Raw genomic sequence first — 16,821 nt, forward strand, 5'->3', positions numbered from 1 at the left:
AATCCACCCCTACAGGGATGGTGGAACTATTAGGATGGTCCATCCAAAAAGGCTGCTGGACCCAGTAGGATTTCAAAAGGCCTTGGAGGATTTTAATGTTGGTGCGGAAAGTGATTCTGTCAATGCCCTGGTGGGAACCTGGAACAGGGATCTCATCAGGGCAGTAGACACAATTGCTCCTAAGCGTCCTTTCCAACCTCTTTCAAAAATGGCCCCTTGGTATACTGAGGAGTTGCGGGAGCTGAAGTGGTTGGGTAGGCAACTTGAGCGCAAGTGGAGGATAATTCAATTTGAATCTGACAGGACCCAGCATGTGACCCATTTGAAGACCTATGCGGTGGCAGTGTGTGCAGTGAAAAAGATATTTTGGTCTGCTCACATTGCAATTGCAGGTTCATGCTCAGCAGAGCTATCCTGGGTTGTGAGGAGTTTAGTCTCTGCTCCTTCTACTTTAAATCAGTCCCTGGGGTCGTTCTGCTGTGACACTTTTAATGGGTTCCTTGCGAACAAGATCTCCTGTATTCGGGCTGACTTGGACTCCACTATTTCTGCAAGGTCTATGGAGGACGTGTCCAGCGATCCCATTTTCAGTACTAGGTTGGATCAGTTTCAATGTGTGACTCCTGAGGATGTGGACAAGCTGCTTCGGGCAGTGTGGCCTACCACATGTTCTCTGGATCCTTGCCCAACTTGGCTGCTTCTATCTAGCAGGGAGATTGTTGGAGGTGGCCTGATTAATCTCATAAATGCACCACTGAGGTAGGGTAGGGTGCCTCCTTGTCTGAAGGAAGCAATGGTTAGACCGCTCCTTAAGAAGCCTTTCCTGGACACCTTAGCGATGGATAGTTACAGGCCAATCTCCACTCTCCCTTGGTTGGGCAAGGTGATTAAGAGGGTGGTGGCCAACCAGCTCCAGGCAGTTTTGGAGGAAACTGATTATCTAGACCCATTCAGGCATGGCTCGTGAACTCTCCTCCGGGGCGGCGGTGGGCGGCTTCTTTAAGGGTAAACGGAGCTGGTTATGGAGCCAGTTACAGAGCCGGGCACGGCCAGCAGCCCCCGTGGTGGGGAATCACGTCTGCCACTCACTGCCGGTTATCTTGAGCCCTATATTAAGCAGTCTGTTAGTTGCACAGATTGCTGTTAGCAACTTTCGCTTACCGCAGACTGTGTTCCTATTTAGAATTCCTCAACCTTTCGAGTTCCAGTTTGCCCTTGTTCTGTTCTTTCCTGCTCTGTTGTTTCTTGTTCCATTAATTCCTTGCTCTGGTGTCCTTTCTTCTATTCATTCCTTGCTCTGTTGTTTTCTTTTCAGTTATTACTCAGTTATCGTAGAAGGGGGTACCTAGTTCAGTTCAGGGGAATTTATTCGTTTACCACTATTTTTCTTTGTGAGTCTTTCATTTTCCTTCGTGCAGCTTCACTGCTACTTTCTGTTTAACTCACAGGAGGAGAGCTGAAGGGGTTGTAAATCCTGTTGGGTTAGCCGAGGTAACAGATTTATGACAGTGTTATCAGTACGCTGATGACACCCAAATCTACTTCATTTCATCTTCAGGAAATGGCACTCATTCTCTAAATGCCTGCCTACAGGCAGTAATGGGCTGGATGAGGGATAACAAAGCTGAACCCCCGCAAATACTGCTGCCATCACAGGAATTAATAAAGTATCTGTTTGAGTACTTCCAGGAGTCCTGCGACTGCATGGTTTGGCTCAGGTGTGATACATGTATAAAATGGCTCATAATAGGTTTGTTAGTAGGCAGTTATTTGGACAAGTGAAACAGTTGAATACAGGCATGGATTTTAATTAATGTAGATTCCAGATCAGAATAGATGTGAGTGATCTTGTAGAGGAGAGCTGGTCTTGTGGTAGCAAGAATGACTTGTCCCCTTAGCTAAGAAGGGTCCACCCTGGTTGCATATGAATGGGAGACTACATGTGTGAGCACTGTAAGATATTCCTCTTAGGGGATGGAGCCACTCTGTGAAGAGCATCTAGTTTCCAAGTTCCCTCTCTGGCATCTCCAAGATAGGGCTGAGAGAGATTCCTGCCTGAAACCTTGGAGAAGCTGCTGCCAGTCTGTGAAGACAATACTGAGCTAGCTAGACCAAAGGTCTGACTCAGTATATGGTAGCTTCCTGTGTTCCAATGATTTTATCCAAAGCTGGTGGTGGAAGCAATGCAGTAAGGCTAAAGACCTCTTGCAAAAATTATCATAAAGAGCTAGGGAAACTGGGCCAAGCCACACACAAAGGCTGTGGGGCTTTGTGTGGCCCAGAACAACAAGCAGAGGCACATGATATAAATCCACTCCCAAACCTGTGTTGGAATGTACATTCTCATCTGCTACCAATTGCAAGACATCTATGAAAGTACAAGGCACAATTCGAAAGGAATACAAATCTTCAGCTTAACCTTGCTGAATTATTCTTGATGAATAAGAATTGCCTGTGCAAGTAGAGATAACATTCCAATTCTCTTATATGTAAGGTAACCAAATTTGGAAATATGTAAGATGAATTATCTTCACAACCACATGTATTTTTAAAATGGTGAAATTATAGGGTCTATTTTTGCTCAGTAACTTAGTAGTATCCAGTGGGCGGGGGCCGAATTCTAGAGTGCCACAAAATACATCTCTGACTAGCAACTGTACTGCAGTAATATTACCTTTCCACCCAAGCAGTCAGGAATATAATTTTGAACAAGTAATCACAGATAAAACTGACACATAAAGAAGTCTTTCTTTGCTCTATTGGCAATCAATATGAGAACTGATAGCTGGATTTAATTGTATACTTTTTTTCATTTTGGCCTTCTTCCAGTAATTTCTCATGTTCTTTTTCATTTATTTTGGAACCTGCAGAATTTGAATTTTCAGCAAGAAACATTGACTTCTGTCAATGCTTCTTGGTATTGTCATTCCTCTTTTCAAAAGCATAGATGAAAAAATACAGTGAATATACCTTTGCAGAGGTATTTTCCATGTTAGTGATTTATTCATTGTCTCACAACAAAACAAAAAGCTTCTAAAAATTGCCTAAGAAAACAGCGATGCAAAAACTCGATGAGCCAAAAGCATTTTTAAAAAATCATTTGCTGCCATAATGTCATCTTCCAAAGTTTGTTTCCTGTGGAGCAATAACTAGGACAGGCAGAGTTTACTTACTAGTAGAAAAAGTTGTGCCGTCGAATGGGTATCGACTCCTGGTGACCACAGAGCCATGTGGTTTTCTTGGTAGAATATAGGAGGGGATTACTATTTTCATCTCCTGCGCGGTATGAGATGATATCGTTCAGCACCTTCCTATATTGCTGCTGACTGATATAGAAGTTTCCCATGTTCTGGGAAACACACCAGCGGGGATTCGGACCAACAGCCTCCTGCTCTCTAGGCAGGTTATTTCCCTGCTGTGCCAGTGCAAACCGGCTCAACCTCAAGCTGGTTGGATATTGAACTTGGCTGGCTCAAGGGTTTGCCCAAAGCTCGCCTTCAAGCCGAACCAGATCCAGTTCAGTTCGAACTCAAGCCGAACCACATACACTCCCCCAGCCAGTCTGGGGTTCTAACAACAAATCTTTTTAAAAGAAATAACCTCACTGCCTCTGGGGGCTGCTGCTGCGGGAGGTCTCTAGCAGTTCCTCCTGCCCCCACCAACCTCCCCCGATCACCCATTGGCCCAGTTCCAGCAGTTTTCCAGTGGTTTTTCGCCATTTCCAGACCATTGTGGACTTCTTCATGCTGACGGTGACCATTTTGGAGGCTGCCATGCATGCACACTGGCCATCTGCATGCCCAAAATGGCAACCGCCAGCACAAAAAAGCCCAGAACAGGCAAAAAATAGCTGGAAAGGGCTGGGAAAATGCACGGATTGGGTCTCCATTTGGAGACCAGGGGAGGCCTCGGGGGGGGGGGAGGAACCACCAGAGACACATACACACACCCCACTGAAGCTGCAGCCATAACCCCCCCAGAGGCAGTGAGTTTTTCCCCAAAAAAAGTTTTTTTCAGTTAGAACCCCAACCCCCAGGCCGAATTTGAGTCGAAACGGGGGGGTCTGTTCGGGGATGCAAAACTGAGCATACCTAGTTCTGTTCAAGTCCATTTCCGACTCAAACTGAACCGGGCATACTGGTTTCATGCACACCTCTACTCTCTAGGTGTATGACATGGACATGTACTCGTATTATAGAAATAACAACAACAACAACAATTGACAATAAAATTCTGGCATCCCAGGTCCTTGGGAAGGACTCGATGTCTGGATAAAACAAACCAGTCAATAACACCTGTATGACTGTGTAAACAATAGTAATAATAGTAATAATATAATATTTTTCTGCAGAGAGCAGGGCAAGCATGGTGTGTGTGTGTGGCCAGCAAGACCCAGGTTGGGCATCCCAGCCTCCCAATCACAGAAACATCTGCCATCATGGATACAGTGTTCACCTTTTCAAATGAATGCCACTGTAACCATGAGCCATGGTTGATAACCATAATAACCATGATATGATGTCATTTTCAGGTCATGCCAGATTGTTTTTAAAAAATGGCAGCTGCTAGAAAGACTGCTTTTCAGATTGCCACTGTTTACCCCACATGCACCAGGAACATGTGCATCAGAAGTCTTACTAAATTGGGGGTGGGGAGCTTCTGGTAAGCTGTTGTGATATTATGAGTCTGAAAAGCAGGGTATTAATTTTTTAAAAAATATATCCATACATACACATTTCAAAATTCAACAATTAACTGTAAATTAAAACAATAACAAGCCATTTGTCGCTGCAGCCTCCTGAGTGCTAGAAAAGCCATTCTTTAGGGACCTTTAGCAACCACATAAGATGCGGTAGGTAGTGGCTGCCAGAAGAAGGGGGAATTACATGTGTTGAAATGAGTGGAAGCAGGAAGGATATTTACACTGGCAGAGCACTTACTGCTCTAAAATATTAACAGTCACAATGCAGCAATAAATACACCAAAGATAACATTTGGGAAAACAAAATGGTCTTTGCCAGGCAACAAAAGGCTATGAATGTAGGTTCTATATTAAAGAAGGGATAGAATCTAACCAGGTAGAAAACCTAGGAGGACTGGAGTCCTCCACAGAAACCCTGTGGGTGACAATACAAGGCCTGAAAGGAAATGTGCTACTGGGGACATGCTATCACATCAGGGAGGCGTCAAGGAGAGACAGGGCAGTAATAATGGGTGACTTTAATTACCCACACACAGACTGGGTAAATTCACAGTCAGGTACTGAAAAAGAGATCAAATTTCTAGATACGCTGAATGACTGTGCCCTATTACAGTGGTCATGGAGCCGACCAGAAAGAAGGCGACCTTGGATCTAATTCTGAGTGACACTCAGGACCTGGTGCGTGATGTCAGTGTCATCGACCCTTTAGGGAACAGTGACCACAGTGCCATCAAATTCAGCATACATGCGGGGAGAGAATCACCAAGGATGTCTAACACAGACAGTTTCAATTTCAGAAGAGGAAACTTCTTCAAAATGAGGTGACCATAAGGGAGGCAGAAAGAGAGTTTGAGGAACATTTAGCTAAAAGCATCAAGGGGAATAACAAAAACTTCTTTAAATACCTCAGAAGCAGGAAACCTGCCAGGGAGGTGGTTGGACCGTTGGACAATGAGGGAGTGAAAGGGATTATTAAGGAGGATATGGACGTTGCGCATAGAAGCTAAATGAGTTCTGTGCATCCGTCTTCATGGCAGAGGATACTGAGCATATTCCTGTTCCTGAACCAGGCTTTTCGGGAATGGAGGCTAAAGAACTGAGTCAGATAGAAGTGACAAGAGATGATGTTCTAAACTGTCTGGAAAAACTGGAAACTAGCAAATCGCCAGGGCCGGAAGGCATCCATCCAAGTGTCCTCAAAGAACTCAAATGTGAAATTGCCGACCTCCTTGCTAAAATATATAACTTATCCCTGCAATCAGGCTCTGTACAAGAGGACTGGAAAATAGCAAATGTAATACCAATTTTCAAAAAGGGATCCAGGGGTGATCTGGGAAATTACAGGCTGGTTAGCTTAACATCCGTTCCAGGCAAATTGATGGAAAGTATCCTCAAGGATCAAATTGTAAAGCACATAGAAGAACAGGCCCTGCTGGGAGAGAACCAGCATGGCTTCTGCAAAGGTAAATCTTGCTTTACAAACCTTTTGGAATTCTTTGAGAGTATAAACAATTGTGTGGATAAAGGTGATCCAGATGACAGAGTATACCTGGACTTCCAAAAAGCTTTTGACTAAGTTCCTCATCAAAGACTCATGAGAAATGGGTTAAGGGGACAAGGGGATTGCTAACTGGTTGAAAGGCAGGAAACAGAAGGTAGGGATAAATGGAGTGTTTTGAAAATGGAGGGAAGAAAGAAGTTGGTTCCCCCAGGGATCTGTACTTGGGACTGGTGCTTTTAAATTTATTCATAAATGATCTAGAAGTAGGGGTAAGCAGCGAGGTGGCCATATTTGTAGATGATACCAAATTTGGGTAGTGAAATCCAAAACAGATTGTGAGGAGCTGCAAAAGGATCTCTCCAAACTGGGGGAGTGGGTGATAGTGATGTGCACGGACCGGTCCGGAGGCCATTCTACAGGGCTCCGGACCAGTCCGGACATGGGCGGTCTGGGGTTCGGCCGGACTGGGGTGGGGGTTCCTTTAAGGGTGGGGGGAGGGTGTACTTAACCCTCCTGCTGCTTTTCCCCCTCTGCGTGCCTTTTTTTAGTTAGCAATTGGGGCAGCAGGAATCCTCCCTGCCGCCCCTTTCCCCACTCGGCTGCAAAAGGCTACAGGAAGCTTTTTGAGCGTGCGCACATTGCGCGCACGCGTCATGTCTCTACAACATGCAAGCGCGTGGCCACACGTGCGCGCTCACATTGCGTCCCTGCCCTTAAAGGAACCCCCACCCCACTGCCGGACCGCAGCTCTGCGGTTCTGTGCACATCACTCGTGGGTGACAAAATGGCAAATGTAGTTCAATGTTGGCAAGTGTAAAGTGATGCACATTGGGATGAAAAACCCCAGCTTCTAGTATACGTTGATGGGATCTGAGCTGTCGGTGACTGACCAGGAGAGGGATCTTGGGCTCGTGGTGGACAGCTCATTGAACGTGTCGACTCAATGTGTGGCAGCTGTGAAAAAGGCCAATTCCATGCTAGGGATCATAAGGAAGGGGGTTGAAAATAAAATTGCTAATATTGGTTAGAGTGCTGGACTAGGACCAGGGAGACCCGAGTTCAAATCCCCATTCAGCCATGAAAACTAGCTGGGTGACTCTGGGCCAGTCACGTCTCTCTCAGCCTAACCTACTTCACAGGGTTGTTGTGAAAGAGAAACTCAAGTGTGTAGTACACCGCTCTGGGCTCCTTGGAGGAAGAGCGGGATATAAATGTAAAAATAACAACAACAACAACAACAACAACAACAACAACAACCTTATACAAAATGATGGTGCAGCCACACCTGGGGTACTGTGTACAATTCTGGTCACCACATCTAAAAAAGGGCATTGTTTAACTGGAAAAGGTGCAGAAGAGGGCAACTAAGATGATCAGGGGCCTAGGACACCTTTCTTATGAGGTAAGGCTACAATACCTGGGGCTTTTAGTTTAGAAAAAAAGATGACTGCGGGAAAACATGATAGAGGTCTATAAAATCATGCATGGTGTGGAGAAGGTGGATAGAGAGAAATTCTTCTCCCTCTCCCATAACACTAGAACCAGGGGTCATCCCATGAAATAGATTGCCAGGAAATCTAGGATCAGCAAATGGAAGTACTTTTTCACACAACACATAATCAACTTGTGGAACTCTCTGCCACAGGATGTGGTGACAGCCAACAACCTGGATGGCTTTAAGAGGGGTTTGGATAACTTTATGGAGGAGACGTCTATCATTGGCTACTAGTTGGAGGGCTAAAGGCCACCTCCAGCCTCCAAGGCAAGATGCCTCTGAGTAACAGTTGCAGGGGAGTAACAGCAGGAGAGAGGGCATGCCCTCAACTCCTGCCGTTGGCTTCCAACTGCATCTGGTGGGCCACTGTGTGAAACAGGATGCTGGACTAGATGGGCCTTGGGCCTGATCCAGCAGGGCTGTTCTCATGTGCACACTGAGTGTCTTTGGGGAGAGTACTACAATCTGTGCGTAAGCAACCAGAAGACCCTGTCTCTGGCTGCAACTGCCTAACCCTCTGTTAACTTCTCTGGAAGCTTTTGCTGAAAGGTGGCATAGAAGTCTTTTACATGAATTCATTAATTCATTCATATTTTGGGGACTTGTTTAAAAAACATAGATACATAAATGGCTAGATAATCTACAACGGGGCCATTCACACGACCATTTGGGAGGGCGGGCAGGGAGGAAGGCTTACCTTCCCCAGAAAATGATTATTTATTTGTTTGTTTGTTTAACAGTTAAATGTCTATATTGCTTTTCATTAAAACAATCTCAAGGTAGTACACATAAAAGTTAAAACAAGACTATTTATTATTCATTCATTCATTTATTTAATGTATTTTTATACTGCCCAAAACTTATGTCTCTGGGCGGTTTACAACAAAATAAAAACAGAAAGTCTGTTTAAAAAGTCTATAAAAACACACAGTTAAAATATTAAGCTAGAATATAAAAAATACAGCTCTGATTAAGAAGAATTAAAAAACAAGCACAATATAACCATAAAAATACGACAATGACAAATATTTATGTGCTGCTTTTCAGCAAAAAGTTCCCAAAGCTTTACATACTGTAGATATAAATAAATAAATAATGTGGCTCCCTTTCTCTAAGGGCTCACAATCTAAAAAACATAAGATAGATACCAGCAACAGCTACTGGGAGGATTCTCTGCTGGGGTGCATATGACCAGTTACCCCCCCCCCCCACTAAATTAAAAAGAATCACCATGTTTAAAAGGTGCCTCTTTGCCCAGTTAGCAGGAGTTAGGTTTAGGAGCAGCAATAGAAACACCTGGGTGAAAAGCCAAGATTTTACACGCTTTCTAAAAACTGTGATGGAGACTGAGGAGCAGATGGCCAAGACATTGCTGGGCATGCAGATCACATGCTCAGACAGTCCATTGCTGCCCAAGGCAGCACAGAGGTGTGGGTGTCAGGACGTGCCATCCCAGCCCCTGGAAATCCCACAATGCACTACGTGAGTGCATGGATCCCGGCAGTTCTCACAGGCAGCCAAGCCTGGGCTTGGCTGATCGTGAGAACATCCTCAACCTCTTTTTATTAGTAATGATAAAACTCATTTCAAACAGCTATAAACGGATGTAAAGGAGACAAGAAGTCTAGGCTTTTTTTGCCTCAGTATCTTGTCAGAATAAGAAAGGAATCCTGTTTAGTTAAGACATTACTAATTCCAAGTTTTCACTTCTGATTTACCAGCGTGCAACCATTCTTTTCTTTTATCATAGCAGACTTATTAATAGTTCTACTGACCCATGAATACACGTCAGGAAGCAGCAGCTTGAGGACTTGCAAAACCCACAGGAAATAGGTGATCTCTGTGTCGCACACTTTCCGATAATTAGGTCCTTTCCCCCTTCATCAGCTTGTCACGTTAGTTCCCAAATGAACCTGACTTTTACAGAGATATATCTGGGCTTAGTCAGTATATGATTTTGTCTCTCCATAGTATACCGGCAGGCATAACACAGACTTCTTAGTCAGAGGAGGTCAGGAAAAAAATTTTTTTTAATCCTGCCTACAGCCCAGGCATCTCAGTATCCTCTACAGTCCTTTGTTTACTTTCCTCCCATTTGCAGCTCTAATGCTTTCATTACTGCATGTGTTTGGTGGCCATTGTCATTTTTTACTGTAATTTGAAGCTTCAGTCAAATCTGACTATTCATTTTTGTCTCTTGAGTTTAGTAATGGTTCATTATTGGTGCCTAGTTTTATTTTTAGATAGGGATTTTAATTTCTCTTTGTTTTAGTTATCAGTAAAGCAAGCTGCTCTTTCAACAAACTGTTAATGGAGAAAGCGAGCATCTAGAAGCACCCTGCCAGACTAGAATTTTGTCTATTTAGCTAGCTACCAATTTGCAAAAATATATTGCTCTTCTGAGACAATTTGGCAACCACTTCACACAACCCACCATCAAGCCTATTCATAAAGGTACCTTGCAAAAGTTAAAAATTAGTGAAGCAATTTTTAACCTGTTTTCTGAAGGGAAGGAGGCTTATGAGATCACCATGTCTCTCTCTGTGTGGGTGTCCCTCTAATAGCTTTTGTGTTTACATTCCACTACAAACAAAATTCACAGCACATGGGAGGGGGCCCTAGAGGATCCTGATAGAGGTGGGGTTTTTTAAGTCAATACACCATGTTGGTTCAAGATGGCAGCTACTCAAAGTATGGGCTACTTATGCAGCTGGATAAAAACCAAATTCATCAGCATCAGCATCAATAGCAACTTTATTTGTTAGCCACCCCATAACAAATTGTTCTGTGGCAGCTTACAACACAACATTAAAACATAAGATAAAAATACACATTAAATCATAGCAGACAAAAAAGTGTGTGTGTGTGTGCGCACGCGCGCACGCAAACTACAATAAAATACCATTTTAAAAAACTTTTTTTAAAAAATCAGTTACAATCACATCAAATAAATTAAAATTTACAAAGCCTGAGTAAACAAAAATATCTTTACCTGGCATCTAAAAGAACAAATTGATGAAGCAAGGCAAACTTCACTGGGGAGGCTATTCCATAAATGGGGTGCAACCACCTAAAAGGTCCTCTCCCTGGTAGCCACCCACCTCACCTCATTTGGCAGGGGAACCCGGAGGAGAGCCTCCAAAGAAGATCTTAAGGACCAGGTTGGGACATATGGAGGCTGGGTTGAGAACACATGGGAAGGAATACTAGAGGACCATGGTGGGGTATATTTTTGCCAGTCTGCTATGCTGTTTCAAGATAGTGGTCCCTCTAGGTATAGGCAATACTCCTTTGTAACCCGTGTGTTAATATTTAGATACAAACCAAGTTCACAGCACATGGACAGGGATCTGAGGTAACAGTCACCATGTTCAGAAGGGTCAGCAACAGTATGTTCAGAAGACCGTATTATTCACATGAAAATTGTAGTTGCCACATCATAGCCTGTCATCACATTAAAACTCATGACAAACACTCTTTAAAATAAAAAGACCAGGAGTCGGTTGCCACCATAGTCCAGGAACCATTTTGTTTATAGAGCAAAACTCTGCATCATTGTTTTGCCATCTCCCTTACCATAGGGATATTTTAGAGCCAGAAACTTGAACCTGGATTAGTCTGGTGGATATATGTCACATGTATACCATTTCCAAAGAGACAAAAGCCCTATTCATGTGTTATAAACCCTCTTCAGTTGTTTGTGAGTGCCACTGAACTCATGGATTAAGCTCCCAAAGAGGCGGGAAAGTCCCACGAAGAAGCTGACACTCACCCCTTTGAGCTGGGCATTCAAAATTACAGCACTGTTTGTATGAAGGGGGAAGCACTGTAACCATGATGGCCAGTTTTTCCACGAGCAGCAAGCTCAGGTGACAATCCAGGTTGCTGTTCATGGAAGTGCTGGCCATCACCGTTACCTCCTTCATACAAACAGTGCCATAACCATGAACACCCAGCAGAAGCAGGTGAGCTCCTGGTCGGGACTTCTTTCCCAGTTTGGGAGCTGTAACCATGAGCACAGTGGCACTCACAAACATCTGAAGAGAACTAATTTGAATGCACATATAATCTATGTTAAATGTACACATGTACAGATCTGTACGCATGCTATGTCCAAAGGGCAGAACAGTCTCTAGCTTTTGCAGGGCCCAAGGTGAGAATAATTTATGGCGCCCTTTAGATGATTCAGTATTGTTCTAGCCCTACTGGAACCAAGAGTCTCTTGCTGTGTTACAACATTAACCTCTCATAAGTCCAGGGACTTGGAAGAGTCTGCCTCCCCCCTTCAGACAGGCCATCTGCACTTAAGGGGGCTTGTACCCAGGTTGACATTTAACTTGAATGTATGTATTTGCAAAATAACATGCACATGTCTACATGTTTACCAATACAGTATATACATACAGCATAGCACCGATGGACACATACAGCATAAGATCATACAGCAAAACTGAACAATCAATCAATCAATCAATCACAGCAGAATAAGGTTAAAGAGGTATCAAAATGACAATGAAATGGTGAATGAATTAAGGCAAGGCTGTGTTTATACTTACGTTTCGTGGAGTGGGGCGGATCTTGACCTGAGAATCCCAATAGTCAGACTCACCTCCCATGTTCTGTTCTGACTGCAAGCCTGGAAGGCAACATCAATTCTGTTAACGAGATTGTTCCAGAATGCTGACTATATTCAAACTGGGCTTTTGAGCTAATGTGGGGAATCAGCGTGACTATATGGAAAAGTTCATTACAGAATAAATTTGTGCAAAGTTTCGGTCTGGAAAAGGAGGAGGAGACGGAAATGTGGTACATTCAGATTTATTTAGGCATTATAGGGGTGCAGGAAAATGAAAGATTGGTTAGACAAGGTGAGGAGGCAATAAAATCGTAACTAATGGTATTAACTAGAGACTCACGTTTTAGCTAAGGGTCCAAATTGTCAAGGAATTAGCTTAAGGCTTTACTTTGAAAAAGGACCAAGATGTAGGCTTAGAGAGGGGAGAGAAAAGAGTAAGGAGTTTTAAAGGGATAGGTGGTTAGTATTACCGGTCCTGATCCATTGGTGAGACGGTTACACTTGCAGATTAGAGTGTGCAGGTACATTTCCTCACAGGGGGAAGGCAGCAGAAAAGCAGAAAGAAGAAAGGGTGAGGAGCAAAGCACGACAACTTGAACGCATTAGAACCAGCAGGGCAAAACTCCATGTGCACTCTGGTTCCAAATGTGATACCAAGTCTGATCCCAAGTCTGATCTAAAGGCCATGTGGCGAGGTCAGGGGTATTTGTACTCAGAAACAGAATCTGAGGCAATGCATAAATCAAGCACCCTGACTGCAGGGGTTGGAATTCGTGTTCAGGAAAGAGATTCATGTTTACATGAACCAGTCAAGTGTGTGTGTTCTTTAAAGAACAAAAGCTGGAATGGCTGGTGGAGACTTGTGTATGGGTGAACTCAAAAGCCTATCGGAGGCAGGGCATCACTTCCTGAGAGATATAGGTTTCCTTTTCTGTTAACAATCCTGCCTTTGGGTTCCTGCCAGCTCATTAACACAGTGATAGGAGGCTGAGGGTGTGCTTATCTGAGTAGTTGTGGAAGGAATTAGCGGAGCTAATCACATTGCAAAGAAGAGAGTTATCTATTTTGATTGTGAGGGTCTCTTTAACCCAAGTCTGCATGCTTGCTTCCTTTCTTTTCTGCAAGAGAGGCCATGGAGGTCTCCCTGTGGTCGATTGCGAACTTGACCTTGGCCAGTGCTGCCCCCCATATTTACTTGTGCCAAGCGACCAACTGCATATTTGCCAAATATGTACATGTACAGAGTTCACGATCCTGTTAGCTCAAGTAGCCAAGATGGAGGCTGCAAGCCTGCAACTCCAAATCACATAGAAGGGTGTTCTCTGCAGCCACAAGACAAGCTCTTTAGGAGAGGAGAGCTGGTCTTGTGGTAGCAAACATGACTTGTCCCCTTAGCTAAGCATGGTCCACCCTGGTTGCATTTGAATGGGAGACCACATGTGAGCACTATAAGATATTCCCCTCGGGGGATGGAGCCGCTCTGGGAAGAGCAGAAGGTTTCAAGTTCCCTCTCTGGCTTTTCCAAAATAGGGCTGAGAGAGATTCCTGCCTGCAGCCTTGGAGAAGCTGCTGCCAGTCTGTGTAGACTATACTGAGCTAGATTGACCTATGGTTGGACTCAGTATAAGGCAGCTTCCTATGTTCCTATGAAACAGATTGTACTGCTAATCAGCTGACCCCCAACCCCAGAACACCAGGCCCTATCAAGCCTGAGCCTCAAAGCTAGTTCTTCAGTCCAAGCAATCTGTTGTTACTGTGAGGAGGACTCTGCCTAGCTTATTAGCACCCACCTCGTTGGAAACTCTGACTTCCTGGAAAAACACTGCAGAAGCACAGCATAGGCACACCCTTGGTGCCACATGTGGACAGTGCATATGCATGTAGGCAAATGTAGCAACAAGGTCCTGCTTGCTCTCTTGGATCATGAGCATGGCCTGACTTGACCTTATACTTGTTTCTGGCGCTTCCACTCTGGGGTAGCTCAGTAGCAGCCGGTGCAGGTGCCAGCGGTGGGGGGCGGGCAGTAAGAGGCACCTTTAGGCATACCTTAGAAGGTGCTTACCTCCTCTCCAGCTGCAGCTGCAAGTTGCTCCAAGCAGCAGCATGCAGCCCAGTACTCCCTGCAGCAGAATATCAGTTTCATCACTCACCTGGCCACCAGCAGGGGATTGGCTCCATGGAAGCCAGGTGAGTGGAAGAGGCGATACCCCTCCGCAGGGAGTGCTGGGCGGCACGCTGCTGCTCAGAGCAGCTTGCAGGTGCAGCTGGAGTGGAGGTCAGCACCTTCTAATTTATGCTTAAAGGTGCCTCTTGCTGCCCACCCCCAGAGCAGTGATGTCTGCGCCAGCCACTACTGGGGTAACTATCTCAGACCTTGACCTTCTACCTGGCTGACCGTACCCCTGCCTTTGGCCCCTGGCATCCTGAGCTATGTTCCCTGGAACTGGGAACCCTTTCTGGTCTGGACCGAGCCCCTGTCTTCACCCCCAGGTCTTCTGGGTCTTGGAGCAGACCCCCTTGAGCCCTGCCAGTATGCTGTGATCCTTCACAGCACAGAAAATGTTTAGAATATGGCATTAGGCAGGATCAACCCTGGGGACAGTTTTGTTTTGCCCCTACCACATTTCAATCATAGGATGGTTTGCTTGACAACTGACTTGAAGGGAAAATAAAAATGTTTTCAAGCTACAAAATAGATTCTACACTTTCATGTTACATCTCTTGTTCTGTATAGACGTGTACAGTTGTCCCTCGCCAACCATGAGGGTTCTGTTCCTAGAAACCCTCACTGTTGGCGGATCCACGGTTGACGAAGCATAGCAATGCATGGGTAACAGGGGATTAGGGGAATCAAGGTTGGAAAAGACAAGAAAAAATAAGGTAAAAAATAGAAAAACCACCTCCTGACCCTCAGAAATAATCCTGTGAACCCCCCAAATCACCCCTGAACTCCCAAAATTCACCCCCAAACCTCTGAAAATCAGCCCCTAACCCCAGAGATGACCCCTGACTCCCAGAGATGACCCCCAAACCACCCAAATTTGGAAAAAGTGTTGCCAAACCATGGATACTTGGGTTGCAGTTGGCGACGGTGGACACAATTTCCCAGTCACAGATACTCAAATTCACGAGTGGGAAATCCGTGGTTGGCAAGGGACAACTGTATCTATTAACATGTAATGGTACGTTTCTATTGGTACACATGTAATAGTAAGCCTGAGTATATGTGTTCCATTAACTAGGAAGACATTGCTGTTAGATGGCACCAAATGTATTACAGAACTTTGGCCACTCATCACAAGGCAGTGCGGTCAGTGTGTCACTAAACAAACATCAGCCTTTAGATGACTGTCTGGAGAATAAAGTGGGCTCCAATAACATTGGAGTTAGCTGTCTGTGGTATAGGTGCAGAAATCTCAATTTTCATGTTTTAAAAATAAAGTTTGTAGCCCTTATGTCTGGAATGTAATGGCTGGTTAAATATAACACTATGGAAGGGCTGCTGAAGGAGTCAGTGGGCAGGGCTCCAGTGCCTGAATAATGTCTCACCCCTTTCTATGACAAGCAGAAGCAGGATAAATGATTCAAAATGATTAATTATGGAAATTTATTTAATTTGAATAATTTATATTGGTTGCGGCATTCTGTTTTCTCTTGCAGCAGGATGTTTCAGTTGATGCTTCATTTTATGTCATTTTAGTATAGCAAAGAGTAGACACTTTGAATATAAGCACTCATTTAATTGTTTGCACACAGTACACTCATATGGTTGCAGGCAGCCACTGCAAATGAAGATGGTTCTAATCTATGAATTCTTATGCCACAATAAAAGTGTTAGTCATTGATTTTCCTGCAACAGAGCATGACTACCCGCACATCCATTATTTGAGAGCCAAAGAATACACTGCACCAGGCCTTGACAAATGTTCTTTTGATCTAGCCCCAACATTTGGGTTGAGCTACAACTCAAAAATTTAAGAGCCAGACAATGTATACTTGAAAAAATTACTGACAGGCATTGTGGAAGGGGAAGATAAATTGGCTTCTTTTTATCTCCTTTACAAGTAACATACTTAGAACAGAAACAGCTGCCTGGGGCAAAATAACAACAACAACAACAACAACTCTGCCTCTGAATATCCCAGCCTACGTGCCACAATTAAATTTCTAGGAGCCATTGCTCCCTGGCACCTGTGATTCCTGGAAATCCTGCCAAAAGAATAGAACAGAAAGGAACCTAAACTCTGGCAGAAGTTTAAGGAGACAATAAGAGATGCAAAAAGTGAGTTTGAGGAGCATATCACTAGAAGTGTCAAGGGGAATAACAAAAACCCTTTTACATATGTCCGAAGCAGAAAACCTGCCAGGGAGACAATTGGCCCCTTAGATGATGAGGGCATGAAAGGGATAATTAAGGAGGATAAGGAGACTGCAGAGAAGCTGAGTGAGTTCTTTTCATCTATCTTCATGGCAGAGGATACTTACCATATACCCAATCCGGTACTGAGGTTTAGTGGCTGAAGAACTGGGCCAATTTTAGGTGGCAA

Source organism: Hemicordylus capensis, chromosome 2, assembly GCF_027244095.1.
Source record: "Hemicordylus capensis ecotype Gifberg chromosome 2, rHemCap1.1.pri, whole genome shotgun sequence".
NCBI lineage: Eukaryota > Metazoa > Chordata > Lepidosauria > Squamata > Cordylidae > Hemicordylus > Hemicordylus capensis.